General features: G+C 55.9%; 1 protein-coding gene across 3 annotated transcripts in view; it reads left to right on the top strand.

Moving 5' to 3' along the window:
• The window catches only part of LOC135196218 (N6-adenosine-methyltransferase subunit METTL3-like), a 319,120-nt gene that overhangs the window by 3,269 nt on the left and 292,842 nt on the right, over positions 1–23,009 (top strand). The gene's annotated exons all lie outside the window — the stretch shown is intronic.

The following is a 23,009-nucleotide window of genomic DNA, read 5'->3' as shown; positions in this document are numbered from 1 at the left end:
CGTCTTCTCGTCGTCGTCGTCGTCTGCCGCCTCTTCCCCTTCTTCTTCTAAGGCTCCCCCGCCTAAGAAGAAGAAGGTCGCCTCCCCCCCCCCCCCTAAGAAGTCTCCTTCGGGAGCTTCTAAGGGCCCGTCTCGCTCCGGTGAGACGGGGGGTTCTTCCGCTGGTCACCCTGCTCCTTCGGGGGCAGGACCCGTCTCTTCTTCCGCAAGGAAGAAGACTACGGGGACCAGAGGAGTGCCGGCTAACACCGGCACTTCCTCGCCTGCTGTTAGTGGTTCGACCACGGCAGCAGGATCCGTCTCGGCCTCTCGTTCGCGAGAGGTACCGAGTGTACGGTCGCCTACCAGCGACCGTGCAGCTAGGAACCAGACCTCTGAGCCAGCTCAGCGTCAGGTTCACGGCACGGAGCGGAAGACTGGTGACAGCCGCTCCACGCGACTCTCACAAGACCAGCTCTCGCTCTCGCGCGGCGAGCAGCTGGCTACCCGGTGCGGACGTGACGGTCCACGACCGGCCACGGGCTGAGGCTGGGAAGAGGTCCCCACCCCCCGTTCGCCGGCACCAGCCACGGCTGGTACCAGCGACGTGACGCCCGTGAGGATACGCACCGGTCTCACCGTGACAGTGGAGCTCGCCGGTCGCCTGACCGTCACTCTCACAGAGAGCGATCGGGTACGGCGACCAGCACCAGCTCTTCTGACACATGAGACCGGGGCCGCTGTTCTCAGTCCAGCCGTTCTCCACAGCGAGACAGCTCGACCAGGCCTGCAGCTCGATCGCCACCGCGGGTTGACGATCGCCTGCAGTCTTCCAAGCCCACTGGTTCTGCCAGCGAGCGAGGAGGGAGCGTTAGGTCTGCCTCTCCCATACCTTCAACCTCCTCGGGTTACACCGGGAGGGGCGAGGTATTGAGGAGTGATCGTGAGGGGTGCACCCCTCAGGATCCCACCACGACGTCCTACGTACCAGGCACGGTTCTCGGACCGGCCAGGACGTATGCACAAGTGGCTAGAGGAGACCGAGAGGGGTCTGTCGCTGTTCCCCCCCTCGAGGGAGGAGGGTCTCGGGAGCTGCTCCTGTTCGAGGGACTGGACGGTCCTACTCCGCAGGATGCAGTCACTCCTGAGATTCAGAGGAACTTTGCCGAGGTAATTGCGCTGATTCATCAGCACAACGACCTCGGGGAAGGATTGCCGCTCCCACCATCCGAGCCCACGTCCCGGCTCGAGTCGTTCTGGGGGCCCGAAGAGGGAACCCAGACCGACGGTGGGTTTTGCCGCGTTCTGAGCTTGCCGACTCAGTGCTGGACCAGGTAGAATCTCTTGTCTCCGGGGCAAGACGGTTCTCTCAAGTCCTGGCAGGTCGAGCAAGCTGCTTCCACCTTCCTCTGCTGCGACAAGCGGCGTTTTTTTTTTTATTTTTACGTGCCATCTGAGGACCCGATGCCGCCCAAACAGGTGAACCCGGAGTTAGCCTGGCTAACTCCGGGTGTGTCTCTGCAGCAGCTCCTGTCCGAGAACCTATGGTTCTCGCAGCAAGAGGCACTCGGCCTGGAATCCACTGCCATGGCAGCTTTCCAGGCCGTCTCCTGGATAGATCTGTGGTCCCTCACAGTATCTAAGGTCGCAGCCAACTCCGGGGGAATTTCTCCTGAAGATGACTCGGCCTTTAGGAGACTTTGCCAGTCTGGGGGAAGAGCCATCTCCTTCCTTGCCCACCAGACGGTGAACTGTGGGCCAACCTGGTTCTCCGACGTAGGGACGCTGTCCTTACTCGAGTTTTTCCCAGGGCGGCTGGGCGTGAAGCGGCATTGGGACTCTGCAACGGACCTTTACGGAGTTCCACGTCTCTCTTCCCAGGAGAGATGGTGGACGCTGCGGTGGACAGACGGCGCACTGACGACAGTGACCGTCTGGTTCACCAGGCAGTCTCGAAGGCTTCTGGGCAGCCTCGGACTGCGGCCAAGCCAAAGAGCTCGGCTAGCGCTTTTACCCCCACGGTGGGCTAATAGCGGTAGTCTAATAGGGTTTTCCGCACGGGTCGAAGGCCCCGGGGAAAAGACCTCTGTCTTCCTTCGACTTCTAACAACAAAGGGGAAGCCGTAACCAGCCCCTCCTCCCAGCCCTCCTTCTTCCACCCGAGGAGGCTTCTGGGAAGAAGTCGAAGAAAGGGGGGAAACGCTAGGGACGGCGTTCCACCCCCTCACCTGCTGCCGGAAGTGGGGGGGGTGCCTCTGGCCAGCCATTGGGCAACTTGGCAGCGCTAAACGGCGCCGAGACCTGGATTGTAGATGTCCTTCGGGAGGGATATCTATTACCCTTCGAATCTTGGCCACCCCCTCACCTCCAACCCGGTCCAACAGCAGTCGTACGTTCCCAGGGTCATCGAAGGACGTAGCATTGAGACAGGAGATCAAGACCATGCTGAGCAAGAGAGCTGTAGAAATCGTCACGGATCAGTCACCGGGCTTTTACAGTCGACTCTTCCTGGTGGAAAAGTCTACGGGAGGCTGGCGCCCGGTGATAGATCTCTCTCCCCTGAACCGGTTCGTTCGCCCAGACCCGGTTCACGATGGAGACGGCACGTTCCGTGCTCGACTCCATCAGGGAGAACGATTTCCATGCTTTCAGTGGACTTGAAGGATGCGTATTTCCAAATACCCATTCATCAGGTCCTCCAGAAAGTACCTCCGCTTCATCCTCGACGGGACGGTGTACCAGTTCAGGGCACTTTGTTTCGGTCTCTCAACCGCCCCACAGGTGTTCACGCGAGTGTTCACTCTGGTGTCTGCTTGGGCCCATTCGCACGGGATACGTCTGATGAGGTATCTTGACGATTGGTTAGTCCTGGCGAGCTCCCGCTCGCGAGTTTTGCTACAGGACAGGGATCGACTACTCGGAGTTCTGTCGCGATCTGGGGATCGTTGTGAACTTCGAGAAGTCCGATCTCGAGCCCAAGCAGAGGATGAAGTACCTGGGTATGCTGATCGACACGGTAGCAGGGCGAGTCTTCCCCGCATGACTCGCGGATCAGCAGATTCAGGGAGGCAGCCAACCAGTTCCTGTCTCGGCAGGAAAAAAAACAGTTAGCTCAGCGATGGCAAGTCATGATCGACCTGTCGTCACTCGAAAAAAAGAAAGTTAGTTCCCTCACAGGGCGGTCTTCACCTGCGGTCTCTTCAGTGGAGATTAAAGGAGAGTTGGTCACAGGCGACGGATCCCCCAAGCTTTCCAGTGTCACTGACACCGGAGGTGAGGCAGGACCTAGCCTGGTGGCTGGACGACAGGAACCTCTTAAGAGGAGTGCCTCTGCGCACTCCCCCCCGGACATTGCAGGCTGTTCTCAGACGCATCGACCGAGGGATGGGGCGCACACTGGAGGAGTTTGCTGACTTCAGGAGTGTGGGACGAGAACGACAAGCACCTTCACATCAGGTACTGGAACTCAAGGCAGCGTTTCTCGCTCTCCAAGAGTTCCAGGACCGCTTGATGGGGACACTCAGTGGTGTTGATGTGCGACAACACCACGGGTAGTGTGGCCTACGTCAACAAACAGGGGGGCCTAGTGTCTCTCCCGTTGTACCAGTTGACTCGGCAGGTGCACGATGGGGGCCGAGGCACACTCAATAGAGCTGTCGGCACGCTACATTCCAAGGGAAGAGGAATGTAGTAGCAGACACGCTCAGCCGTCGGGATCAGGTGATAGGGACCGAGTGGTCCCTACACCAGGACGTGGCGGAAAGGCTCTTCGACCTGTTGGGGGCGAACCCATAGGGTCCGTGGATTCTGTTCGCCACCTGGCACAACAGAAAGCTTCAGGTTTTCTTCTCAGCTGTGCCGGACCCATGGGCAGCTGCAGAGGACGCTCTTCAACACCCGTGGGACAACCTCTTCGTCTATGCATTTCCCACCGTTCAGCCTGATTCGCAAGGTGATCAGTCGAGCACTGGTCACCCCGAATCTCAGGATGATCCTGGTGGCTCCCAAATGGCCACAGGCATTTGGTATCCGGACCTGCTGGCTCTTTCTTTCTCGCAGAACCGAGAGAGATTCCCCCTTGGCACAACCTTCTCGCCCAGCCACACGTCGAGCGGTACCACCGAGCAGTCCAGTCCCTACGACTTCACGGCTGGCTGTTATCCACCATCTCTTGCGAACGAGAGGCTTTTCTCGTAGCGCAGCAACAGAGATGGCTGGAAACGTCCGTCAGTCCTCTGCAGCTGTGTACCAGGGAAGTGGACCGTCTTCTGTGGTTGGTGTCGTAGACGGGGTCTATCTCCTCTCAGAGCCACTCTTCAGCAGGTAGCGGATTTCCTCGTGTTTCTTCGCGCCGAGAGAAGCTCCTCTCAGTCCCCACAGTCAAAGGAGACAGAGCCGCCCTGGCTCTCGTCCTGAAACTGAGGGGATTGGACATCTCGAACTCGTTCGAGATCTCCTTGCTTATGGAGGCAGCTTCGAAAGAAAGGTCTTGCCCACCCAGGGAACTCAGGCAGCCCCCTGCGTGGGATGTGACTCTCGTCCTTGGGATTTTGGAGTTTGACTCGAACAACCGTTCGAGCCACTCCGAGAGTCGTCAGACAGGGATCTGACCCTCAAGACCCTCTTCTTGCTGGCCCTACTGGCATCGGCGAAGAGAGTAGGGGAACTTCATGGTCTTTCCTATGATGTACGACACTCCAGGGGATGGGTGGGGATCTGTGACGCTCGATTTTCGTCCCGAACTTCGTTGCGAAGACTCAGAAACCGCCGGTCCCTGACGACAGGTTCGAGTCCTTCACGATTCCCTCCCTAATGGACTTCACCGATAATGATGCGGATGAGATGCTGCTTTGTCCTGTGAGGGCGCTACGGCGCTATCTGAAGAAAACTCGACACCTCAGGCCTGAGTGTCGACGCCCTCTTCGTTAGCACCGGGTAACCAAGAAAGAAGTATCCAAAAACACTCTTTCATTCTGGCTACGTGAGGTCATCAGGAGGGCGTATGAGGCTGATGGTAGTGACGACATCCGTACGTCCCGTCCGAGAGCTCACGAAGTCAGAAGTATTGCCCCTCGTTGGCGTTTCGTAAGAACCTTCTCCGTGGCGCAGGTCCTGAAGGCAGGGGTCTGGTCTAACCACCGACTACCTTTACGTCCTTCTACCTTCGGGATATTGCCACAGGTCCTTGGATTATACCTTTTCCTTGGGATCCGTGGTGGCTGCTCAACAGTTGTGTAGCTACCCCAGACCCTCGCAGGCTGAAACAGCATCGAGTCCTGGTGTGACTGAATTGATGTGTGGATGTGTGAGTGAGTGAGTGACAGGCTTCCCTCTTCCATCTTTTCCTCCTCCTCTACCTGTGGGCAGAGGGCCTACGGACGTCACTACGCTGGATGAGGACGAGATGCAGGTGAGCTATATGACAGAGCCCCGAGCCCCTCCTATCCCTTTCACTAGGGATAGGAGCAGAATATCCACCACTTCCTCCTACAAGGGGGGGAAGTGGATGCCTACAAGAGACAAACCCATGACTTTATATTTGCTCCTGTACCAGGAACAAGTTCTTACATTGCTGGTACGAAGAGATACGCTTGCCTCTCTCTTAGTACTCGGTCCAGAGGTCTGACCATTGATCCTGCGGTGCACACCCCGATCAATCGGACAGAGGCTTGGATCCCTCCCTCGCTCTCTACGACCAGGAGACTTCCAAGGTTGGGCGAACACCAGTCCTGTTCACAAAAGACTCAGATTCCTCCCACCAAGAAGTGAGTCTTCCTATTGTAAAAAGGACGAAGGTTTTGTAATGCCCGTGTCGGAACAAATGACAATTTGTCCAAAATTGCATTTTTCCTAACTATACAAACCTGAGGTCCTTTTTACACATAGTCCCACCTCATGCCACCCCTCACTCTGCAGTTTTTTGCTTGGGCCAAAAGCAAAAGTGATTTGTTTACCTCCCAGTCGCGCGCAGCGCGCCTGTCGGACAAGCAGTTAACTACCGACCCCTTGTTCGAAAGCTTACGACCTATCCAGCTGCCGCTAGTATCCAGCTGCCGCTAGTACCGTCCTATTGTAAAAGGACCTCAGGTTTGTATAGTTAGGAAAAATGCAATTTTGGACAAATTGTCATTTTACGAAGAGCTCACATGCTTATTTTAGTTCGTATGGGCTTTCATATATACATTATGTTGACGACTTCAGTCTTTTAAATGGTATGCTTAGAGTTGCAATTGTATTCTTGTTTCACCAATTAAATATCGAGTGAATAAGACCCCCCCCCCCCCACCCGTCCACCGTGATGAGGGTTGGCCTGCCCGTGGGTGTTTCTAACCCTAGTATGGGTATAAAAAAAACCGCATGGTACAGGGTGGACCATGTACGATCAATGTGTACACCCCAAAAAAAGTACATTATTATAACGCGTCCTGACACCGGAGAGGGACATCAGTCGCGACTTCTTGTTGGTGAGAAACGGAGCTAAAGACCTCTACTCTCCTTTCGAAGTAACTATTTTCTCCAAAGTTAGAAATTAAGGCCCAAATTTTAATTGTTCCGATACGTATACAAACCCTCGGTCCTTTAACAATAGGAAGGTAACTAGCGCAGCTGGGACGGTCGTAAGCTTCGAACAAGGGGAGAACGGTAGTTACTGCTTTGTTTCGAATCTGTGCGCGCGCCGCGCGCCAAACCGGAGCGGTGAAGAATCACTTTTGCTTTCGGCCGGGTGTGACAGGACTTGTTCGTCATCGCTCTGCCCGCTATTTTTCGTCGTGTGCTTTGGATGTTACAATTTCTTCTGACTGGTTTTTGTTTGTGGTCTTGAAATGAAATTGTAAGTACTCTTTTTTTTTCATTTTTCATTGGTGAAGTGAATTAATTAATCATGGATCAGAAGAGCTTTTTCGCCGCGCCCACCATCTGCCGGTAGAGTGTGTCCCTGGGCTGGAGGGGGCGTAATGCGGCGGATTCCGCTCTTAAAACCCAGAGATTGATCCTCATGGAGTTATGTTATCGGTGTCGGGGGCGAGAATGCTCCCGAGCCGAACCATGTAATGTGTGTGTAAATTGGTCCGAGGCGCAGTGGGTGCTGTACGAGGGTAGGAAGAGACGTAGGTCGATCAAGGAGTCGTCGGAAAGCTCTCCAGCGACTCCTTTGGTTACGGATACCTCGTCATCCTTCCTGCCTCCAGCTCAGCCCCCACGATTTGCGCCTTCCCCTGCGGGGGGGGTTTCGGAGTCCTTCTCCTCACTCGATCCGTCGAGTGTGGAGGAGGGTGCCCGATACCCGGATGTGCAATTGTATTCGGGGTCTTCCGTCCGCTCCTGGGTGGGGTTCGTCCTCCCCCAAGCGCGAGGGTGCCCCTCTAACTGACCCGACTGTTCCTCCCTCAGGTGTGCCTTCTGTGAGTGACGACCTTGGACAGGTGTGGGTGTCGTTGGGACTGCAGGGCGCCCCCAGTATCCAGGGCTTGATTCAACGGCTAGCGGGGTCGGCAGTTGTAACTCATGGTGTAGTTACAACAACAACAAATACTGTGTCAACACCAGCGTACGCCGCCCCTCCTCATGTGGTGTATACGCAACACATTGCGTCGGTGACTCCAACGGCATCAATTCAAATGCCGATCGCTGCCGTACCTAAGAGGGGGCGTGCCGCCGCCACCTGGTGGGTTTTATGTGCTGCCGACTCCCGACTTTCGATGCCCCAAAAGTTCGCCCCCTGGATCTACCGCCCGTCCCAATGATGAGTTTGGCTGAGATGGAGAGGTCTGTTGCGCCGGACTATGCTGCCGTACCTGCCGTACCTGCAGCGAGTGTTGCTGCCCAGCCCCTCGCGCCGCTCCTACGAAGCGCGCGGTGCGGGACTCTCATGTTGATGTTGCTGCTGGTGCTGGTCCTGCTGGTGCTGGTCCTATTGGTGCTGGTCCTGCTGCTGCTGGTCCTGCTGGTGCTGGTCCTGATGGTGCTGGTCCTGCTGTTGATGTTCCTGCCGCTCCTGCCGTGCCTGCCCCTGCCCACGTCGCGTCTCGTCATGGAGGGTGCTGCACCGGTCTCAGGTCTTTCCGGACAGGATCAGTCGGGGCGTTGTTGCTTCGGCAATTGGCCCGACTTTTCCGTGGATGGAAGACCTGACGTCCGTCCTGAGAGAGCTGACGAAGAGGAAGAAGAAGAGGAATGGTGTCGTCGTCGTCTTCATCGTCTTCTTCGTCGTCTGTTGCCGCCTCTTCCCCTTCGACTTCTAAGGCTTCCAAGCGAAGAAGAAGAAGGCTGCCTCCTCCCCCCCTAAGAAGGGCTCCTGCGGGACCTTCGAAGGGGCCCGTCTCGCTTCTGGCGTGAACGGGGGGTGCTTCTGCTGGTCCTCCCTGTTCCCTCGGGAAACGGGCCCGTCTCCTCTTCTGAGAAGAAGAAGAAGACGGGACCAAGGATGTGCTGGCTACTGCTGGTACATCCGCGCCTGGTCTTGGTAGCACTGCTGCTAAGCCAGGTACCAGGCTCGACTTCTCGTTCGCGAGAAGGTCCGAGTGTACGGTCTCCTTCGGGCGACCGTGCAGCCAAAGTCAGGACGCCTGAGCTTGCTCACCGTCAGGACAGAGGCACGGAGCAGAAGACTGGTCGAGAGTCGCGCAAGTGACCGGGGCTGCCAGGCCAGCGGCCGCTCTCGTAGCGACCAGCCGGTACCTCGGGTTGACGTGACGGTCTCTGACCGGCCACGGGTTTGAGGCTGGGAAGAGGTCCCTCGACCAACGGCACCAGCTTCGGCTGGTACCAGCGGTTTGACGTGCCGTGAGGACGACGGTCTCACCCGGTAAACCACCGCGAAAGCGAGCTCTGCAGATCACCTGACCGCCGCTCCACAGGGACCGGACGGAGACTGTGGCCAGCAGCAGCTCGTCTGACGCACGAGATCGGGGTCGACGTGCTGCAGTCGAGCCGCTCGCCACAGGTGAGCGGCACGACCAGGCCTGCAGATCGATCCCCACCGCGGGTTGGTGATCGGCTGCAGCCCCCCCACGTACGCTGGTCCTGCCAGCGAACGGGGGGGGAGCGTCAGGTCTGTCTCTCCTATACCTTCAACTTCCTCGGGCTACACCGGGAAGAGCGAGGTACCTATGGAAGGTGATCGTGAGAGGTGCGCCGCTCACGATCCCGCCACGACGCCGCACGAACCAGGCATGGTCTTAGGACCAGCCAGGTCGTACGCGCAAGTGGTTGGAGGCGACCGTCAGGGGTCTGTTGCTGTTCCTCCTTCTGAAGGAGGAGGGTCTCGAGAGCTGCTCCTGTTGGAGGGACTGGGACGGTCCTACTCCTCAGGACGCTGTGACTCCTGAGATCCAGAGGAACTTTGCCCAGGTTATTGCGCTGATTCGTCAGCACAACGACCTGGGGGAAGGATCGCCGCTACCACCAGCTGAGCCCACGTCCCGGCTCGAGTCATTTTGGGCCCTAAGAAGGAACCCAAATTGACGGTGGGACTGCCGCGATCTGAGCTTGCAGACTCAGTCCTTGACCAGGTGGAGAATTTCGTCTCAGGACGAGAGGACTCACTTAAGTCAGGACGGTCTTCCAAGCTACTTCCTCCTCCTCTGCAGCGACAGCGGAAAGTTCTACGTGCCATCAGTGGATCCAATACCGCCCAAACAGGTTAACCCGGAGCTAGCTAGGCTAACTCCAGGTTGTGTCCCTGCAGCAGCTCCTGTCAGAGAACTTGTGGTTCTCGCAGCAGGAGGCACTGGGCCTGGAAGCTACCGCTATGGCGGCTTTCCAGGCAGTCTCTTGGTTGGATCTGTGGTCCCTCACAGTATCCAAGGTCGCGGCCGACGCCGGGGGGCGCTGCCTCGAAGACGACCCCGACTTCAGGAGACTGTGCCAGTCTGGAGGTAGGGCCATCTCCTACCTCGCCCATCAGAACGGCAAACCTGTGGGCCAACTTGGTTCTCCGTCGTAGGGACGCTGTCCTTACGCCGAGTAGCCAAGGGGGCCGGGCGTGAGGCGGTAAAATGGACTCCGTAACGGACCAATGAAGAGTTCCTCCGCTCTCTTTCCCGGAGAGATGGTGGACGCTGCGGTGGAAAGACGGCGCACTGATGACAGTGACCGTCTGGTTCACCAGGCAGTTACGAAGGTTCTGGGCAACCTCGTACAACTGCGGCTAAGCCTAAGAGTTTAGCTAGCGCTTCCTCGGCTGCTAAGACGGCTGCTCCATCGAAGCCCCGAGGAAAGACTCTTCCTGCTTCAACTTTTCATTCTGGTAAAGGAGGCCGTAACCAGCCCTCCTTCCAGCCCTCCTATTCCCCGAGGAGGTGCTGGGAAGGGAAAGTCGAAAGCGAGGTGGGAAACGCTAGGGACGGCGTTCCCCCTCACCAGCTGCCGGAAGTGGGGGGGTGCCTGGCGGAGCCATTGGGCAACTTGGCAGCGCTACGGTGCCGAGACCTGGATAGTAGACGTCCTTCGGGAGGGATATCTACTACCCTTCGAATCTCGGCCACCCCTCACCTCCAACCCGGTCCATCTGCAGACGTATGTTCTGGGATCCTCAAAGAGGACGCACTCTTCGGCAGGAGATCAAGACCATGCTGACCAAACGAGCTGTAGAAGTCGTAGTGGATCGGTCACCGGGCTTTTACAGCCGCCTTTTCTTAGTGGAAAAGGCATCGGGGGGCTGGCGCCCGGTGATAGATCTCTCTCCCCTGAACCGATTTGTTCGCCAGACTCGGTTCAAGATGGAGAACGGCACGTTCCGTGCTGGACTCCATCAGGGAGAACGACTTCATGCTTTCAGTGGACTTGAAGGATGCGTATTTTTCAAATACCCATCCATCAGTCCTCCAGAAAGTACCTCCGCTTCATCTTCGACGGGACGGTGTACCAATTCAGGGCACTTTGCTTCGGTCTCTCAACCGCCCCACAGGTGTTCACGAGAGTGTTCACGCTGGTGTCCTGCTTGGGCCCATTCGCACGGGATACGTCTTCGAAGTATCTCGACGATTGGCTGGTCCTGGCGAGCTCCCGCTCGCAGTTGCTGCAGGACAGGGATCGACTTCTAAAGTTTTGTCGCGATCTGGGGATCGTGATAAACTACGAGAAGTCCGATCTCGAACCCAAGCAGAAGATGAAGTACCTGGGTATGCTGATCGATACGGTAGCAGCTCAAGTCCGCCCCGCAGACTTGAGGATCAGCAAATTCAGGAGGCAGCCGGCCGGTTCCTGTCTCGGCAGGAACAGGCAGCTCAGCAATGGCAAGTCGTGATCGGGCCACCTGTCGTCACTCGAGAAGTTAGTTTCCTCACGGACGTCTTCACCTGCGGTCCCTCTCTTCAGTGGAGACTAAGGGAGAGTTGGTCACAGGTAAAGGATCCACCTTACTTCCCCGTGTCCATCACGGAGAAGGTGAGGCAGGACCTAGCCCTGGTGGCTCGACGACAGGAAACCTCTTAAGAGGAGTGCCCCTACGCACTCCCCCCCCCGGAGATGCTGCTGTTCTCAGACGCATCGACCGAGGGATGGGGCGCACACCTGGAGGAGTTGCTGGCTGCAGGTGTGTGGGACCATCACGAAAAGCACCTTCACATCAATGTCCTGGAACTCAAGGCGGCGTTTTACGCTCTCCAAGAGTTCCAAGACCGCTTGATGGGACACTCGGTGGTGTTGATGTGCGACAACACCACAGTAGTGGCATACGTCAACAAGCAGGGGGGCCTAGTGTCTCTCCCGCTACACCAGTTGACTGTGCAGGTGCACGAGTGGGCCACCGGCTCACTCAATAGAGCTGTCTAGCACGCTACATTCCAGGCAAGAGGAATGTAGTAGCGGACAAGCTCAGCCGTCGGGATCAGGTAATAGGGACAGAGTGGTCCCTACACCCATAAGTGGCGGAAGAAAGGCTCTTCAACCTGTGGGGGCGTCCGGTCATAGACCTGTTTCGCCACCCTGGCACAACAAAAAACTTCAAGTTTTTTGCTCAGCCGTGCCGGACCCATGGCAGCTGCAGAGGACGCTCTTCAACACCCCTGGGACAACTCTTCGTCTACGCCTTTCCTCCCTTTTGTCTGATTCGGAAAGTGATCAGCCGAGCGCTGGTCACGTCCCAACTCAGATTGATCCTGGTGGCTCCCAAACGACCTCAGGGAGCCGTTTGGTATCCGGACCTGCTGCTCTTCTTGCAGAAGAAAACCGAGAGAGATGCCCCACTGGCACAACCTTCTAGCCCAGCCACACGTAGTGCGGTACCACCGAGCAGTCCAGTCCCTACAACTTCACGGCTGGCTGTTATCCACCATCTCTTGCGAACGAGAGGCTTTTCTCGCAGCGCAGCAACAGAGATGGCTGGACACGTCAGACAGTCCTCTGCAGCTGTGTACCAGGGGAAGTGGGCCGTCTTCTGTGGTTGGTGTCGTAGACGGGGTCTATCTCCTCTCAGAGCCACTCTTCAGCAGGTAGCGGATTTCCTCGTGTTTCTTCGCCGAGAGAAGCTCCTCTCAGTACCCACACAGTTAAAGGATATAGAGCTGCACTGGCACTCGTCCTAAAACTGAGGGGACTGGACATCTCGAACTCGTTCGAGATCTCCTTGCTAATGAGGAGCTTCGAAAGGTCTTGCCCACCCAGGGAGCTCAGGCCCCCTGAGTGGGATGTGACTCTCGTCCTTAGGAGTTTGACTCGAAGACCATTCGAGCCACGCCGAGAGTCGTCAGACAGGGATCTGACCCTCAAGACCCTCTTCTTGCTGGCCCTGGCATCGGCGAAGAGAGTAGGGGAACTTCATGGTCTGTCCTTCAATGTTAAAAACATTCCAGGGGCTGGGGATCTGTGACGCTCGATTTCGTCCCGAATTTCGTAGCTAAGACTCAGAATCCCGTCGATCCCTGACGACAGGTTCGAGTCTTTCACAATCCCTCCCTAATGGATTTCACCGACAACGATACGGAAATGAGAATGCTGCTTTGTCCTGTGAGGGCGCTACGGCTGCTATCTGAAGAAACTCCGACATCTCAGGCCTAGAGTGGTTCGACGCCTCTTCGTTAGCACTGGGGTTACCAAGAAAGAAGTATCCAAGAACACGCTTTCTTTCTGGCTGCGTGAGGTGATCAGGAGAGCGTACGAGCTGATGGTAGTGACGACATCCGTACGCTCCGACCCGAGAGCCCACGAAGTCCCAGAGGTATTGGACCCTCTTTGGCGTTCCGCAAGAACTTCTCCGTGGCGCAGGTCCTGAAGGCAGGTGTCTGGGCCAACCAGACTACCTTCACGTCCTTACTACCTTCGGGATATTGCCCACAAGTTCCTTGGATACTTTTTCCTTGGGACCTGTGGTGGCTGCTCAACACGTTGTGTAAGCTTACCCAGCACCCGAGCAGGCAGAACAGCATCGATTCCTGTTGTGAGGCTGTAGGAATGAATGGTTGAATGAGAGTGCGACTGGCTTCTCTTCTCCATCTTTCTCTCTCTCTACCTGTGGGCAGAGGGTCACGGTCGTCACCATGCTGGAAAGGAATCCGATGCAGGTAAGCTACTCAACCGAGCCCCAATCTATCCCTTTAGTTAGGGATAGAAGCAAATATCCTCCACTCCCTCCAACAAGGGGGAAGGAGTGGATGCCTACTTGAGACAAACCCATAACTTTATGTTGGCTCCTGTACAGGAACAAGTTCTTGCAATGCTGGTACGAAGAGATACGCTTGCCTCTCTCTTAGTACTTGGCTCAGAGGTCTGACCATTGATCCTGCGGTGCACACCCCGATCAATCGGACAGAGGTTTTGGATCCCTCCCTTGCTCTTACGACCAGGGAGGCATTCCAAGGTTGGACGAACACCAGTCTGTTCACCAAAAAGACTCAGATTCCACCCACCAAGAAGTGAGTCTTCCTATTGTTAAAGGACCGAGGGTTTGTATTACGTATCGGAACAAATGACAATTTGTCGAAAATTGCATTTTTCCTAACTATACAAACCTGAGGTCCTTTACATATAGTCCCACCTCATACCACCCCTCACTCTGCAACTTTTTGCATGGGCCTAAAGCAAAAGTGATTCTTCACCGCCCCCCCCCCCCCCCACCAGGGGCGCGCGGCTGCGCGCACGATCGGAACAAGCAGTTAAACTACCGTTTTCCCCTCCCCTTGTTCGAAGCTTACGACCGTCCCAGCTGCCGCTAGTTACCTTCCTATTGTTAAAGGACCTCAGGTTTGTATAGTTAGGAAAAATGCAATTTTCGACAAATTGTCATATTTAAACAGAGGGGGAGGGGAGGGTGTACACGGCAGTCCAAATCTCACCAAAACGCGTTCAAAATTTTTACTTACAACTCAAAATATTTAGAAGATTGACGCCATCTTGATGTTTAAGGAGTCGCTTGTGTCAATAAACTTCCCATTTCCTGTGATAAACCCGCACACCACTTGCACCCACAGACGCTGGGCCACTTTCATCACAACAATCGGAACACAGAAACTTACCAGCTTGTTTCTTAGTAAACAACTGTTTTGGTAGAAGACGACGACGAAGCGTGCACTTCGATAGTTTTTTAAATAAATAGTAAAACATCAATATTTTACATATTTATGATGATTAATTTGAAAATATTTGTTATGGAAAAAGTAACGCGATTCTGACTCAAATTTAAGTAATTATTTTTTGGAATTAGAACGTTTAAGTCCTGTATTATGACGTCACGACATCTTGGCTTTCGTACCTATTGTAAATAATTGCTTTACTCAACTTTCTTGCAGAACAGTTTACCAATTATTCATGCAGATTATCAGCTATTCATGTAATTGTTATAATCATAATGCACATATATATCTTTATTATTTACTTTTTGGATATATGAAGATGTTTTACTGCCGGATTATCGCCGTAGTGTGACGCAATCGTTTTCGGTCTCTGGGCCTCTGTTTTTGCACCATAAGAAATTAAGGGGCAGACTTTGCAATGACCAGAAAGTTGTTAAGAGAGGAAAGAGGAAAGTTAGCATTGAGGGGCATATGTTTTGATTGAGAAAAATACAAATTTATTCAATAGCTAGCTTGTAAAAAATACTTGATTACAAAAAACTTGATTGACAACTAAGCAGCATACCTACTATGGGTTTCAGCGACAGTGCAAGCACGTTTTTGGGCAATACCTATTTCTGTAACGAACACTCGTATCAGAACGAGATTTTACTATAGTGCATTACACCCAGTGCCGTGATTTATAAGGGTTTCGTGAATCACTAATCGTAAAGAATAACGACACTTATCCAGAAATGGATACGAACACGCATAAAAAGCTCCACCTACCCTCTCCCCCCCCCTCCACCGCCACCCCTGTCTTTCTCCCTTCGCTTTCCTTTTTCTCTCTCTGTCTCTCGCTCTCTGCTGCCATTTCGTATTTGTTTTTTCACCCCTCCAAACTGGTATAGGACACACATAAAAACGTTGAATTGTTCCGACACGGCATACAAACCTTTCGGTCCTTTTTACAATAGGAAGGTACTAGCGGCAGCTGGATAGGTCGTAAGCTTTCGAACAAGGGGTTCGGTAGTTAACTGCTTGTCCGACAGCGCAGCGCATGCGCGACTGGGAGGTAAACAATTCACTTTTGCTTTCGGCCTCACAGTGGATGGACGTGTGTGTTCGCTCTCTGCCCGCTGCTCGTCGTTTGCTTTCTTGTTTGTTTGTAATTGTGTATGAAAGATTGTAAGTACAGCATTCTCTCTTTTCATATTAATTACGCTGAACATTAATGATGGAATCTCCGCGCCTCGCTACCCCAAGGAGACTTTGCCCGGGTACCGAAGGGCGCAATGTGGGAAATTCAGATCTTTCCCCGAGATAGACCCCTCATGTTTTGTGTGCTCGGTGCCGGGGGCGCGAATGCACCCGGGCCGAGCCCTGTGATGTTTGTATGAACTGGTCGGAAGGCGCAGTGGACATTGTATGAGGGCAGGAAGAAGCGAAGGCCTGCAAAGGAGTCGTCGGAAAGCTCTCCCGCGACTCCTTTGGTGACGGACGACTTCGTCTTCTTTCCTGCCGCCCGCTCAACTTCCACGTCTCGCGCCTTCCCCTTCGGGGGCGGTGTCTAGGTCCTTCTCCTCTCCCGATGTGTCGAGTGTGGAGGAGGGCGCTAGATACCCCGACGTAGAGTTGTACTCTGGGTCCTCTAGCCGCTCGTCTTCGCGCGACGCGGTAGAGGATCCTCCTAATCACACCCTTTTGACCTGCCTCAGGTGCGGTTTGCCGTGAAGGATGACCTCGGACAGGTGTGGGCGTCGTTGGGACTGCAGGGCGTGCCGAGTGTCCAGGGGCTGCTCTATCATCTCGCTGGCTCCGTGGCGGTTACGCACGCTACGGTCACAACCACCACCACGACCCTGACAACACCTGGCTACGCGTCACCTCCTCACCTGGTGTACACCCAGCACGCGGTCTCTGTGACACCCACAACATCGGTGCAGGGGCCAGTCGCCGAAACTCGGGGAGTGTGATGCCGCCACCTGGGTTTGCCGTGTTGCCACGACCGGACTTCATGTGCCCGAAGAGCTCGCCCCTGGACCTCCCACCGGTGCCGATGATGTCTGTGCCGCTGGTTAGACCATCTGTACCGTCCACACAGCCTGCCGTACCTGCCGTGACCACCGCTGCTGTTCCTGTTCCTGCTCCTGCCGTCTCGACTGCCGTTCCTGTGATGCTCGCACCTGCTGATGTTGTCCCCTGTTCCTGGCGCCGCTGCTTTCTCCCGATGCTGGTCTGTTCGGACAGGTACGTCCGGGCCCTGTTGCTTCGGCAACAGCAGCCCCGGCTCCGTCCTGGATGACAGATCTGACGTCGGTTCCTGATGAGGTTGACGAAGAAGAAGAAGAAGAGAGGAAGGTGTCGTCGTCGTCTTCATCGTCTTCCTTCGTCCCGTCACGTCGTCGTCTGCCGCCTCTTCCCCTTCTTCTTCTAAGGCTCCCCCGCCTAAGAAGAAGAAGGTCGCCTCCCCCCCCCCCTAAGAAAGTCTCCTTCGGGAGCTTCTAAGGCCCGTCTCGCTCTGGTGAGACGGGGGTTCTTCCGCTGGTCGCCCTGCTCCTTCGGGAGCAGGACCCGTCTCTTCTCCCGCAAGGAAGAAGACTACGGGGGCCAGAGGAGTGCCGCTAACACCGGCACTCCTCACCTGCTGTTAGTGGTTCGACCACGGCAGCAGGATCCGTCTCGGCCGCGAATCGTTTCGCGAGAGGTACCGAGTACAGCTGGTCCCTACCAGCGACCGTTGCAGCCGGAATCAACGCAACCTCTGAGGTCCGCTCATCGTCAGGTTCACACGGCACGGAGCGGAAGACTGGTGACAGCCGCTCACGCGACTCTCACCAGACCAGCTCTCGCTCTCACGGCGAGCGGCTGGCTACCCCCGGGCGGACGTGACGGTCCACGACCGGCCACGGGGCTGAGGCTGGGAAGAGGTCCCCCCGTTCGCGGCACCAGCCACGGCTGGTACCAGCGAACTGACGCACCGTGAGGATATGCACCGGTCTCACCGTGACAGTGGAGCTCGCCGGTCGCCTGACCGTCGCTCTCACAGAGAGCGATCGGGTACGGCGGGACCAGCACCAGATCCTCTGACACACGAGACCGGGGCCGCTGTTCTCGGTCCAGCCGTTCTCCACAGCGAGACGGCTCGACTAGGTCTGCAGCTCGATCGCCACCGCGGGTTGGCGATCGCCTGCAGTCCTCCAAGCCAGCTGGTTCTGCAGTGAGCGAGGAGAGAGCGTCAGGTCTGCCTCTCCCATACCTTCAACCTCCTCGGGTTACACCGGGAGGGGCGAGGTATTGAGGAGTGATCGTGAGGGGTGCGCCCCTCAGGATCCCGCCACGTCGTCGTACGTACCAGGCTCGGTTCTCGGACCAGCCAGGTCGTACGCACAGGTGGTTGGAGGAGACCCAGAGGGGGCTGTCGCTGCTCCTCTCCTTGAGGGAGGAGGGTCTCGGGAGGTACTCCTGTTCGAGGGACTGGACGGTCCAACTCCACAGGATCTATCACACCCGAGATCCAGAGGAACTTTGCCGACGGTTATGGTTTTGCGCTGATTCGTCAGCACAACGACCTCGGGGAAGGATCGCCGCTCCCACCATCCGGCCCACGTCCCGGCTCGAGTCGTTCTGGGGCCCGAAGAGGGAACCCAGACCGACGGTGGGTTTGCCGCGTTCCGAGCTTGCGGACTCAGTGCTAGACCAGGTTGAATCGCTTGTCTCCGGACAAGACGGTTTTTCGCTCAAGTCTGGCAGGTCGAGCAAGCTGCTTCCACCTCCTCTGCTACGACAGCGGCGGTTTTACGTGCCATCTGAAGACCCGATGCCGCCCAAACAGGTAAAGACCCGGAGTTAGCTAGGCTGACTCCGGGTGTGTGTCTTCTGCAACAGCTCCTGTCCGAGAACCTGTGGTTCTCGCAGCAAGAGGTCACTCGGACCTTGGAATCTACCGCCATGGGCAACGTTTGCCCAGGCCGTCTCCTGGCTAGATCTGTGGTCCCTCACAGTATCTAAGGTCGCAGCCAACTCCGCCGGGGAATTTCTCCCGAAGAAAGGACTCGGCCTTCAGGAGACTTTGCCAGTCTGGGGGAAGAGCCATCTCCTTCCTTGCCCACCAGACGGTGAACCTGTGGGCCAACCTGGTTCTCCGACGAAGGGACGCTGTCCTTACTCGGGTTTCCAGGGCGGCCGGGCGTGAGGCGGCGTTGGGGCTTCGAAACGGACCTCTACGGAGTTCCACGTCTCTCTTCCCAGAGAGATGGTGGACGCTGCGGTGGACACAGACGGCGTACTGAAGACAGTGACCGTCTGGTTCACCAGGCAGTCTCGAAGGCTTCTGGGCAGCCTCGGACTGCGGCCAAGTCTAAGAGCTCGGCTAGCGCTTCCTCGGCTGCTAAGACGATTGCTGCGTCGAAGCCCCGAGGAATGACTCTGTCTTCTTCAACTTCTGGCAAGGGGGGCCGTAACCAGCCCTCCTCCCAGCCCTCCTCATCCCGTGGAGGCTCTGGGAAGAAGTCAATGAAGAAAGGGGGGAAACGCTAGGGACGGCGTTCCCCCTCACCTGCTGCGGAAGTGGGGGGGGTGCCTGGCCAGCCATTGGGCAACTTGGCAGCGCTACGGCGCCGAGACCTGGATTGTAGATGTCCTTCGGGAGGGATATCTATTACCCTTCGAATCTCGGCCACCCCTCACCTCCAACCCGGTCCAACAGCAGTCCCGTACGTCCCCGGGTCACCGAAGGACGTAGCACTCAGACAGGAGATCAAGACCATGCTGAGCAGAAGAGGCTGTAGAGATCGTCACGGATCAGTCACCGGGCTTTTACAGTCGACTCTTCCTGGTGGAAAAGTCTACGGGAGGCTGGCGCCCGGTGATAGATCTCTCTCCCCTGAACCGGTTTGTTCGCCAGACCCGGTTCACGATGGAGACGGCACGCTCAGTGCTCGGACTCCATCAGGGAGAACGATTTCATGCTTTCAGTGGACTTGAAGGATGCGTATTTCCAAATACCCACATTCATCAGTCCTCCAGAAAGTACCTCCGCTCATCCTCGACGGGACGGTGTACCAGTTCAGGGGCACTGTGCTTCGGTCTCTCAACCGCCCCACAGGTGTTTCACGCGAGTGTTCACTCTGGTGTCTGCTTGGGCCCATTCGCACGGGATACGTCTGATGAGGTATCTCGACGATTGGTTAGTCCTGGCGAGCTCCCGCTCGCAGTTGCTACAGGACAGGGATCGGCTGCTCGAGTTCTGTCGCGATCTGGGATCGTTGTGAACTTCGAGAAGTTCCGATCTCGAGCCCAAGCAGAGGATGAAGTACCTGGGTATGCTGATCGACACGGTAGCAGGGCGAGTCTTCCCCGCGACTCGCGATCAGCAGATTCAGAGAGGCAGCCAACCAGTTTTCCTGTCTCGGCAGGAACAGGTAGCTCAGCGATGGCAAGTCGTGATCGGACACCTGTCGTCACTCGAGGAAGTTAGTCCCCTCACGGGCGTCTTCACCTGCGGTCTCTTCAATGGAGACTAAAGGAGAGTTGGTCACAGGCGACGGATCCCCAGCTTTCCAGTGTCACTGACACAGGAGGTGAGGCAGGACCTAGCCTGGTGGCTCGACGACAGGAACCTCTTAAGAGGAGTGCCTCTGCGCACTCCCCCCCCGGACATGCAGCTGTTCTCAGACGCATCGACCGAGGGATGGGGCGCACACCTGGAGAGTTGCTGACTTCAGGAGTGTGGGACGAGAACGACAAGCACCTTCACATCAATGTACTGGAACTCAGCAGCGTTTCCTCGCTCTCCAAGAGTTTCAGGACCGCTTTTTTGATGGGACACTCAGTGGTGTTGATGTGCGACAACACCACGGTGGTGTCTTACGTCAACAAACAGGGTGGGGGGCCTAGTGTCTCTCCCGTTGTACCAGTTGACACGGCAGGTGCACGAGTGGGCTCAGGCACACTCAATAGAGCCTGTCGGCACGCTACATTCCAGGAAGGGAAAGGGCAATGTAGTAGCAGACACGCTCAGCCGTCGGGATCAGGTGATAGGGACCGAATGGTCTCACACAGGACGTGGCGGAAAGGCTCTTCGACCTGTGGGGGCGACCAGTCGTGGATCTGTTCGCCACCCGGCACAACAGGAAGCTCCAGGTGTTCTTCTCGGCCGTGCCGGACCCATGGGCAGCTGCAGAGGACGCTCTCCAACCAACCCGTGGGACAACCTCTTCGTCTATGCCTTTCCCCCGTTCAGCCTGATTTCGCAAGGTGATCAGTCGAGCGCTGGTCACCCCCCCCGAATCTCAGGATGATCCTGGTGGCTCCCAAATGGCCACAGGCCATTTGGTATCCGGACCTGCTGGCTCTTCTCGCAGGAGAACCGAGAGAGATTCCCCCTTGGCACAACCTTCTCGCCCAGCCACACGTCGAGCGGTACCACCGAGCAGTCCAGTCCCTACGTCTTCACGGCTGGCTGTTATCCACCATCTCTTGCGACGAGAGGCTTTTCTCGTAGCGCAGCAACAGAGATGGCTGGAAACGTCCGTCAGTCCTCTGCAGCTGTGTACCAGGGGAAGTGGGTCGTCTTCTGTGGTTGGTGTCGTAGACGGGGTCTATTCTCCTCTCAGAGCCACTCTTCAGCAGGTAGCGGATTTCCTCGTTTTTTCTTCGCCGAGAGAAGCTCCTATCAGTCCCCACAGTGAAAGGATACAGAGCCGCCTTGGCGCTCGTCCTGAAACTGAGGGGTTGGACATCTCGAACTCGTTCGAGATCTCCTTGCTGATGAGGAGCTTCGAGAGGTCTTGCCCACCCAGGGAACTCAGGCCCCCTGCGTGGGACGTGACTCTCGTCCTTAGGAGTCTGACTCGAACACCGTTCGAGCCACTCCGAGAGTCTTTTGGCCCCACCCAGGGAACTCAGGCCCCCCTGCTTGGGACTTGACTCCGTCCCTTAGGAGTCGACTCGAACACCGTTTCGAGCCACTCCGAGAGTCGTCAGACAGGGATCTGACCCTCAAGACCCTCCTTTCTTGCTGCCCTGGCATCGGGGCGAAGAGAGTAGGGGAACCCTTCATGGTCTTTCCTATGATGTACGACACTCCAGGGTGATGGGGATCCGTGACGCTCGATTTCGTCCCGAACTTCGTTGCGAAGACTCAGAAACCGTCAGTCCCTGATGACAGGTTCGAGTCATTCACGATTCCCTCCCTATTGGACTTCACCGATAATGATGCGGATGAGATGCTGCTTTGTCCTGTGAGGGCGCTACGGCGCTATCTGAAGAGAACTCGTCACCTCAGGCCTGAGTGTCGACGCCTCTTCGTTAGCACCGGGGTCACCAAGAAAGAAGTATCCAAGAACACTCTTTCATTCTGGCTGCGTGAGGTCATCAGGAGGCGTATGAGGCTGATGGTAGTGACGACATCCGTACGTCCCGTCCGAGAGCTCACGAAGTCAGAAGTATTGGCCCCTCGTTGGCGTTTCGCAAGAACTTCTCCGTGGCGCAGGTCCTGAAGGCAGGGGTCTGGTCTAACCAGACTACCTTTACGTCCTTCTACCTTCGGGATATTGCCCACAGGTCCTTGGATACCTTTTCCTTGGGACCCGTGGTGCTGCTCAACAAGTTGTGTAGCTAACCCAGACCCTCGCAGGCTGAACAGCATCGAGTCCTGGTGTGACTGTGTGGATGGATGTGTGAGTGAGTGAGTGACTGGCTCTCTCTTCCCTATCTTTTCCTTCCCCTCTACCTGTGGGCAGAGGGCCATGGTCGTCACTACGCTGGATGAGGACGAGATGCAGGTGAGCTATATGACAGAGCCCCATCCTATCCCTTTCACTAGGGATAGGAGCAGAATATCCACCACTTCCTTCTACAAGGGGGGGAAGTGGATGCCTACAAGAGTCAAAACCCATGACTTTATATTTGCTCCTGTACAGGAACAAGTTCTTGCATTGCTGGTACTAAGAGATGCGCATGCCCCTCTCTTAGTACTCGGTCCAGAGGTCTGACCATTGATCCTGCGGTCGCACCCCGATCAATCGGACAGAGGCTTGGATCCCTCCCTCGCCTCTTACGACCAGGGAAGCTTCCAAGGTAGGGCGAACACCAGTCTGTTCACAAAGACTCAGATTCCACCCACCAAGAAGTGAGTCTTCCTATTGTAAAAGTGGACCGAAGGTTTGTATGCCGTGTCGGAACAAATGACAATTTGTCTAAAATTGCATTTTTCCTAACTATACAAACCTGAGGTCCTTTTACACATAGCCCCACCTCATTGCCACCCCTCACTCTGCAGTTTTTGCTTGGGCCAAGCAAAAGTGAATTGTTTACCTCCCATGTCGCGCTGCTTTGCGCGCCTGTCGGACAAGCAGTTAACTACCGAACCCCCTTGTTCGAAAGCTTACGACCTATCCAGCTGCCGCTAGTACCTTCCTATTGTAAAAGGACCTCAGGTTTGTATAGTTAGGAAAAATGCAATTTTAGACAAATTGTCATATTGGTGAAATTAGGCTATGTATTGGAAGTATATACATAAATATTAAAGCAATTTTA

This window comes from Macrobrachium nipponense, chromosome 17 (assembly GCF_015104395.2).
Source record: "Macrobrachium nipponense isolate FS-2020 chromosome 17, ASM1510439v2, whole genome shotgun sequence".
NCBI lineage: Eukaryota > Metazoa > Arthropoda > Malacostraca > Decapoda > Palaemonidae > Macrobrachium > Macrobrachium nipponense.
This window is presented reverse-complemented; position numbering and strand designations above follow the sequence as displayed.